Source organism: Oryx dammah, unplaced genomic scaffold, assembly GCF_014754425.2.
Source record: "Oryx dammah isolate SB20612 unplaced genomic scaffold, SCBI_Odam_1.1 HiC_scaffold_17, whole genome shotgun sequence".
Classification (NCBI taxonomy): Eukaryota; Metazoa; Chordata; class Mammalia; order Artiodactyla; family Bovidae; genus Oryx; species Oryx dammah.
In genome coordinates, this window is record NW_024070201.1 from 41,027,542 (window position 1) to 41,037,106 (window position 9,565).

Genomic DNA, 9,565 nt, shown 5'->3' on the forward strand with positions numbered 1-9,565 from the left:
CAGACAAAGAATACAAACTTATGGTTACCAAAGGGAAAACGGGGTTGGGGGAAGAGGGATAAAAGAGAAGTACAAAACTAACAGATACATACTACTATACCCAATATAGATGGACAACAAAGATTTACTCTAGAGCACAGGGAACTGTATGCATTATCTTGTAATAACATAGTGTAAAAGAATCTGAATATATATCTGGATATATGTAAGCTAAATCATTTTGTTGTACACCTGAAACTAACACAATATTGTAAATTGACTACATTATTGCTGGTTAGTCACTAGGTCATGTCCGACTCTTTTGTCACCCCATGGACTGTAGCCCACCAGACTCCTCTGTCCATAGGATTTCCCAAACAAGAGTACTGGAGTGGGTTGCCATTTCCTTCTCCAGGGGATCTTCCTGACCTAAGGACTGAACTCGCGTAACCCTTGTCTCCTGCACTGTGGGCAGATTCTTTATCGCTGAACCACCTGGGAAATCAACTATACTTCCATTTCTAAAAAGAAAGAACTAAAAAACAAATAATAACAATAAAATAACAAAGGGACAGACCCAAGCTGAGGATGGGTTAAGCCATCTGGCTGCCATGGTATGCTAAGGGTTAAGCACCCAGATGTGAGTCTGGGCCTGGCCTGAGACAGCGTAGCCTTATCCGCAGCACACCATCCCTGTGTCCTGGCCTGTTCCAGAAAGCGGCCTGGGAAGTTGCCTACAAGACAGAGCACATGGTCTCAGAGGTGAACCGGGGACACCCTGTGAGGTGCCAAGGATTTATCTGAGCAGCCAAATGCACACTGACAGACAGGTCTGTGTGCACTGGAGAAGCCCGTTCCGCAGCTCAGATGAACGACTCATTGCAGAATTCACCCACAAAGGGAAGTGAGTTAATGACTGGGGCGTTCCACCTTCTGCCTGAATGCGTCATAAAATCAACTTGTAAACCCTAGCTCCGAGAACACACTTGCTCACCCAAACGTGGTTCTGTGCGGCTTCAGGACATTTCCAAGAGGGAATGCTAACAGAGGAGAAAGTTCTTAGGCTCTCTGTGCTAGGAACAGGACCAGTGGCCTGAGCCCGGCAGCTGGTCCAGGCGTGGTCAGATTCGCTGACAAGCAGCCCCAAGCTGCCCGCCGCAGCATCTGCTCCACGTCTGGGACTTGTGACTCATCACACTCTCTTGCAGCCCTACATTCTCATGCAGGCCTAAGCATGCAGGCCCCGGAGTGCTGAGGGCCCAACCTATCAAGATCAGTCCTTATCTCCAGGTTGCCTTCCTCTGCCCCAGACCCTCATCTGGGTCCACCAGCTCCTGGGCCAGGGCAAATTGCCTAGACCATCTCAGACCCCGGCTGAGATCAATATCGTAAGAGGCTCCTAGGCTGAGATGGGTTCAAGATCTCCTGGACACTTTAAATTTAGCAGCCCACGCTCCCACCATGCCCAGCTGGCCCACCGTAGTGAGCTACCAGCAGCACCTGTTCTAGGCCAATCCTGTTTACTCTGGACATACTATTTTTGTTCTCACCTCTCTGGTTCTCAGATTCCTGGCTCCCTACCCCGGCTACCGTAGCTGCCTCTGGGCCCTTCACTTTGGTGACCCTTCGGATTTCCCTTTTTAGACCACAGCCTCTCACATGTTTCTGACTCAATGCTTCTGCAGTACTGGCTTCACTCTTGGTCTCAGGTGAGCACCCATGATTCGGCCACAGCCTCTGGGTACCCCCTCAGCTAGGATGGCACCCAGGAAAGGCAGGGGGTCAAGATTTGTTCCTAAGGTCCCTGCCTGCTTCCCTGCCCTCAGCCTTGCTTTGCCCTCCAATTCCAGCACTTGGGAGGGCACCCCAGTCATGCCTCTGGCTGCTGGCCCCCACTTAGGTCCCTCACCAGAGATAGCTCTACCCTGAGCTCAGCATCTGATTTCATCCTGGGCTTGCCGGGCTACACCAGGCACCTCCAACCCCCACCCACAATCTCATTGAGATCATAGTAGGGGAGGTTCTTGGTGGGAGTGAGGGTCTGAGAGGAGAGGGAGGCATTGCCTCAAGTGGAGCCCAGATGGGGTGCAGAGCCTGGGGAGAGTTTTGCCTCTGTCTCCTCTATCTGGGAACACTTCCATTTACAGATTGAGGGTTACCCACAAGAGAAGCCTAATGGGGCAGTAGAACGTAAGGCCCTTGCCATCTCAGGCCCTTGCTTCCTACCCTCTAAATTGTGCACCGGGAGTCGGGGAGTGTGTTGTTCCAGATGATATCTTAGCCTTCTGGTTGTAAGATTCTGGAAGTTAACAGTGGCCCCATGTGGTTCATTCCTTTTCCTTGTCTGCCAGATCCCATGCCTGACTTTAGGGACATATCTGACCCTCTAGCCTCTCCACCAAAGAACAAGGAGTCCACCCAGTTTCCTCCACTCCCAACCTCTCCATTCCCTCCACTCCAGAAGGTGCAGAAACCAGGGCCAGAATCAGCCCTTACTCCCCTCCTTCTCCCCAAAGACAATCTTCCACTAAAAGGTCTGCCAACCACTCAGTTTTTCTTTCCACAAGCCCTACAAGTAGCATCTCTGCTTCATGAGCACGCACATGGGTGAATGTTGAGGAGCAAGACTGGTCACCCCGGGTGACCTCAGCTCTGCCACTTACTAGTGACATGAGCCCAGACAAGTGATTTAACTTCTTAACGCCTGTTTCCCCATCTCCAAAACTGGGGTGCTAATAGCCCCTCCCTCACTGCATTGCTAGGGGGATTCTATGAGTTTATTCATGCAGGAATGGTGCCATTTCTGTCATAAATATTGATGCAACAAGCTCACATTTATTGATTACTCTCAGGCCTTATTCTAAATACATGACATTCCAATAATTCATTTTTCCTAAGCAAAGTAAAACAAGAATGGAGGATCATTCCATAATTCCAATTTAAATTATCCCTAACATTTCTTGTGCCCATCAACAGGAGTTGAAATGCAATTCCTGTTTCTCCAAAGGATCAAATTGCTTTTATTTTGTACTGTCCTGTCTACTGGTCTTGGTAAGGTTTGTGTGTAATAAATATTCACATCTGGTCAAAAAATAAACTAAGTTGTAAGAGGTTAGAGAATTCTCCCCATCTGAACAAAAACCCAACGCTTCCTAGGCCCATCTGGAATACCACGACAATATTCCGACTACCGAGATGATACACTACGTGAAACACTATTTCACCCCAACAAAAACAAAGCACCTAGAGGTCAGAGACTCCCAACGGTGCCCCTTGTATGGATACGAGCCATAGTGTGTCATAGTCTAGGCACTATAATTCTATATGTATCTTTTGGTTTCACATTAAATCATAAATAGTTTCTTGTTATTTCCCGGGATAGAGGTGAGAGGGGAGCAGGAAGAAAGAGAAAGGACTTAGCATATGCTGTTAAGTGTTAGGCATGATGCTAACTTCAAACTGAATCCTTGACGTGCTGCAATCCAGCCCGTCCCATTTTGTTATCATTGATGTTGTTTTGGCCGTTTATGAAAACGTTCACCAAGCAGTATGCTAGAAGCTATGCTCACTTGATCTCATTTAATCTTCACAGCCATGCTCTGAGAAAGATATTATTATCCCCATTTTACAAACGAAGAAGTAGGAACTCAGAGAGATTCATCCAAGGTTGCACAGCTAACAAACGGGAAAAACTGGGTCCAACCTTACACTCTGTCTGCTCCACCACACCGTGTTCCAGCCCTTCCCCCAGCCCTGAAATTACAGATGGGATTTTCACCCTCTGCAGGGTGAAAGCTAGAGATGGGGGCTTGCGGGGAGGGTGAGCTACAGGGCTTCTCTGCAGAGGACCGAAACCTTTTGGCCTTCTGCCCACAAACTCTTTCCCTTTTCTTTCTTGCTGGGGAAAACCATGATAGTATAGGTGACTTTGTTTTATACACACACACACACACACACACACACACACACTCCAAGGAGAGGGCTCACTATATATAGAGGATCAACCACTTATCAAAGATGCTGACAAAGGACTTATCAAACGTCCTTTGAGGCTAAGTATCTCTCAGAACAGGAATTACTGAACCTGAGCGCATGGACTAGGGATTGGGCCTATCCTTATGTTACAATAGCTCTCCAATGGAATTACTTGATCTACCCCAACATTTACCAACTTTGTCTACATTTTAGTATCTGAATTAAGTCATCTAACCTCAGAATATATTAATTCTAGCCCTTTTCTCCCCTACCTGAAGGTGGGGAGGGGCTATGTTATTTTTCCTTCATATTTTAGAACACTGTCTCTCCCAAACACATTGAATTCATGAAATTCCAGATGTTGTTCAATGAGTGATGCCTCTGGCTCACTGCTATTCTGGCTGTCATAGTTAGGACTACCTAGGAACTAGCTGCAGCTGGGTAGAATTTATGGAAAGAGAGGGGCTGGAACCTGCACAGATCAAGAAGCTCATATTTAGTGAAACAAATGGGTTAAGGAGCCACTGCTTGGGGTGGCAGGGATCATCCAGATAGCTCCATGAGCTGAGTGCTGTGGTATGCTGACCTGTGCCCACCATGCAGGCCTCAGGCCTCTTTCAGGTACAAATGATGGAAACCTCACTAGTGGAAGCAGAGGGAATTTATTAACACTTTGCTGATAATTCTGAGGGTGGTCTTCAAGTATAACTGGATCCAAGTGCTTAAATGTCACTAGGAATTCATCCCCATCTCTTTGCTCTGCTTTCCTCTCTTCAGAGGGATGACAAGATGACCACCAGTAGTTCTAGCCTTGTTTTTCACACAGATCCCAGTGGATGAATATGTATTACCCAACTATTCCATTAAAAGTCTCAGGACTGACTTTCCATTGGCCGAAATTGGCTCACGTGGTGAACATCTACAGCGTGATCTTCAAATCCACTCTCCACCCTTCTTCCTGCTCAGTAACTGGGAGACTGGCCTGTACAGATGTTCCAATGGCTCCTTCCTGTGGGTATTGTCAGTGGGAAGACCAGCAGGAGACTAGAGGAAGAGAGAAGAGTAAGGTCAGAATGTCCATTTTCCTCCAGATCCCTTTGCAAGGACCAGCATGGGGTAGCTATGTCTCTTGGCCAATAGTCAGAGGTCCTACCCCTGCTCTCTTCATCCATCTTTCCCTCTTTGAGATCCAGAAGTGCCTCCTCAGTCTTGCCTCTACAAGCTGTTGGTGGTACCAATGAGTATAAGTAACCCCAGGAACTACATTGCCTCTTAGGGTCTTCCTATACTCTGCCTTACTTCTATGGGAAGGTTATTTGAGAGTTTCATCTGTTCCCATGATCCTGACTGACACAGCTAACATACCCATTCCTAAACCAAATCCATGTTTCTCGTTGGACAGGCCTGGGTCACATGCCTACCCCTGAAGCAAAGGTGTGAAATCAGCTCCATCTAAACCATAGGTACTGAGAGTAGAAGAGGTGGTCAACTGCCAAAGAACAGACAAAAACAGCCTCTAATCAGCGTTTTTAGCAAAGTAGATAAGAAGGAATTTTAATCAGTTTTAATCATCACTAAGTGTTACAGTGCCAAACATTCTTCAGAAGCAGCATTTACCACATAAAGAAGGAAAAGTTTCTTCATCCTTTGCTAAAATAGCAATAAGACTGAATTTTACCCATGGACACTCAATGCCTCCAGAAGAACTGGCTGCTCATTTTCTGAGCTCTGGGCCTGTTGACAACTCTCTTCTGAAACAAATTGAAATTTCTATTATCAATTCACTTCGAAATGTCATAAAGCCGCTTAGGCCTCGGCTGGCTGAGCAATAAAGCAGGCCCTCTTGGCAGCTGAAATGAGCTGCCCCTGACAGTACGACAAGGGACAAGGCATTAAACATCACCAAGAATGGACGATTTGGAAGCCGCCTAGTGGCAGAAATGACAAGGCTAAAATCATACCCACTGTGAAAAAAAGGACATCAGTTGAAGGATAAACATAAAATGGGATGATAGCAACCTCGTTGCAGAACTGTAAGTGCTTTAGAAGAACATTGAACCTGATGTTCTTATTATCTTAGCAGAGAACTTTTTTTTTATATTTGGCTAACCCGCATGATAATGACTGGCTTTGCCATGGATGAGTCACCTTGCAGGCAAAACCATGGACCTCTACCCCAGTGAAGCTCAGCCCAAAACCATTACTGAGAAAACAAATAGTTTTCTATTAGTACAGATTTTAGTTACCTCATCACCCAACCCCATGTGGATTTTTGTTTAGGTTTTTAAATTATACTGACATATAGTTGATTTATATTGTTGTGTTAATTTCTGCTGTACAGCAAAATGCTTCAGTTATACATATATATAGTTTATCACAGAATACTAAATATAGTTCCCTCTGCTACACAGCAGGACTTTGTTGTTTATCCGTTATATATATAATAGTTTGCATCAGCTAATCTCAATCCTTCCTGCCCCCACCCTTGGCCAATCATAAGTCTGTTTTCTATATCTGTAAATCTGTTTCATAAATATATTCATTTGTGTTATATTTTAGATTCCACATATAAGTGATATCATATGGTATTTCTCTTTCTCTTTCTGACTTACTTTGCTTAGTATCATGATCTCTAGGCCCATCCATGTTGCTGCAGATAGCATTATTTCATTCTTTTTATGACTGAGTAATATTCCATTGTATATATCTCCTTTATCCAGTCATCTATCAATGGACATTTAGGTTGCTTCCATGTCTTGGATATTGTAAATGGTGTTGCTATGAAGACAGGACCAACCCCATGTTTCAGTGGAGTCTCCACTATGCTTTCTTAATTAACAGATTGTCTTTCAATGACTTGCTGAGGATATCTGGCTTTTCTGTTGGCTTCCTCCATAATGCCTCAGCTACTACTTTGGGTGAAGTTCAGGACTAAGGATTTGGCACCAGGAAGACAGGCCTCTTGAGACAGCTGTGTGCCTCTCCTAATCCTACTAATAACTCCTTGGTATACAATTCCACCATAGTTCTCTTTGTTCACAAAGAAGACACTTGGATATCAACTTTTTGGGAGAAAGAGAGATCTAAAGTAGCCATTTGCTTCAGTGCCTCTAAAGTCTCAAAAATGAAAAATCTGAGGCCCAGCAAGAAAAGAAATCCAAAGGATCTAGCCAGTGGAATGCTTCAGCTACACCTGGACCCTATGGGTAAAATGGAAAGATTATGAGCATCAGAGACAAACAGTCCAAGTCTTAGTGTACGACCTTGAGCAAGTCACACTTTTATGAGTTTGCATTTCCTTATCATCTAGTATTACTGTTTCCAAGACGCTGATGACACGATAAGCATTAAAAAGAAAAAATGATTCTGAGAGGCAGGCATCTCTGATCAGTATTTCCAAGGGCATTCCTGCTTTGAAAGACTCATCTAAGCAAAAGCTATCAATAAACTTAGAGGACAGAATAGAGTAGTAGAAGCATGCCAGAAAGGTTTCATCTCACCAGCTATCTCTGCATGATTCATAGCAGCTCTCTGGAACACTGTGTTCAGAAGCACTCTGAGGTCATATCTGGGTTCAGTGGGAAAGAACTCCCGGATCACTGAGGATCAATGATCCAATGATCTTGTATCAATGATACAAGAGGAGGGTCTGTTACCATGTGTGACATCTCTATTATACTGACTGAGAAAACTGAGCTTGTAAGTCAAATCTTAGTGGAAGAAATGTATATTAGTTCTTGCTTCAACAACAAACAACAAAAAATATACTTTCAGTAGCTTATAAACATAAACACATATTTCTCACTACACAGAGGGTCAGACTATGGGTTGGATTGGGCCTACTCCACATTTCTTTTCATTTTAGTCCTCAAGCAGAGGAACAGCCCTTATTTTGGACATGCTACGCTCAGAGCAAAGAGCAGAAACTCAAATGGCCAAGCCAAATTAGACATTCATGTTAAAACTTCTGCTCAGACATAGCATGTTCACATTTCATTGGCCAAAATCAGCCATATGGCAAAGTCTCAAGTTAATAAGGAAGGGATATATAATTTTCTTACAGGAAAGGAGGAAGTGAAAAACTGCAATCAATGCAATCTACCAGATAGTGTTTGAGAAAGATACTTTCAGTATTAAGATACATGGCTGTTTTCTTAATTTTTTCTATAATTTAAAAAATGAAAAGTTGAAAAATGCTAGTGTATCTTGTAGATATTGGAATCCTTGAGGAGAGAACAATCTGATACTTAGGAGAGCAGGTATGCTGATGGAAGATGGGGGAGAGAAGAATGCAAAAATCAAGGAGCTCATCAAAGAATGTGTGAGTTTAAAGGAGGAGATGGCAACGGAAGTATTTAGATGACAAGTACATCCATGATGGAAGCCCTAGAAAAGTGCCAACGACAAGCTGATGAGGAAGTGAAGTCATGCCCAGGATGTGCCACTTGGAAAAGCTGATCTGCTCAAGACCAGCAGAAGGCACAGTGCTCTCAAAATTGGAGGGTGGAGGGATGGAAGGAATGAATGGATGGATGAATGAATGTTAAAGATATCTGAATAGAAAGGATTATGGAATACTGGTAAAGAATACGGTTGTCATATAAGGTAGCCATTTCAACAGAGTCAAACAACATTAAATCATTGAATATTTACTGAGTATTTACTAGGCACTGGGTCCTACACCATGTGCTACAGGTACATTGGTGCACAACAAAAGAGACACAGTTTCTGCACCCACAGAGCTCAGAGTCGAATGGTAGAAACAGACCATTAGAATTTCAACAGCAATGGAATTTCACATGGATACTCAATGTTCTTTCAATCTGATCACACTTTCCTAGCATGTTCACTGTCTACCATCCAAAACAACGATTTCCCTCTTCTCCCTCTTTAAATCCATTACTCCAACACTCCTGCCCCTGTACACAACATGTAACCTCCCCTCACACCACCGACCTATTCAGCACACGTTCTCTCACTGTTTCCTCACTGCTATATGGGCAACCTCTTGATTCCATCCCCTCTTGTATTCAGTCTGCATTTTCCCTCCCTACTAAATCATTCGCATAGTTATACAAGTCGTAGTTGGGCCAGGAGGAAGGCAGGATTTTCCCTTCCAGGAAGATTTAGGAAATGAATGAGAGTTCATTTTGACTGTCACAATCACTGGGGAACCCTAGTGGCATTTAGTAGGGGCTAGGGAAGCTAATTATGTTCTGTCTTATTTAAACAGGAAGACTTCCTTAAAACTCCCAATTTCCGTCAGTCGCTACCAACCAAATCTCACACCCTCCACCAAGAAACTTCTTGGTAGAGTTAGCTATATACACTGTCTCCACTTCTTTATCTCACAATCTCTCATCCACCCACTCCAATCACATTTCTGCCCTTCCCCCTCCCAGAGACGGCTCTTTTCGGAATTATCAAGGACTCTCACAATGCCAATCCAGTGGTCGTGTCTTGATCATTATCTTATTTGGTGTCACACATTTAACCCAACTGCCCACTCCTTTCTTCTTGAAAGGTTGCCTAAAATAAGCATTTCAAAATAACAAAGCCAAACAAAAAAACTCTTGATTTATTCTCCAGTCCAAGCAACCAACCAAACAAA

At 44.0% G+C, this 9,565-nt stretch overlaps 1 long non-coding RNA gene across 1 annotated transcript; it reads left to right on the forward strand.

The window, feature by feature from the left end:
• The first annotated feature begins 1,575 nt into the window (after positions 1-1,575).
• On the forward strand, positions 1,576-6,263 carry LOC120876454. The gene is made up of 2 exons (XR_005724177.1): positions 1,576-1,688; positions 5,357-6,263. It is a non-coding gene; the product is annotated as an uncharacterized LOC120876454 (long non-coding RNA).
• The last annotated feature ends 3,302 nt before the right edge of the window (positions 6,264-9,565 follow it).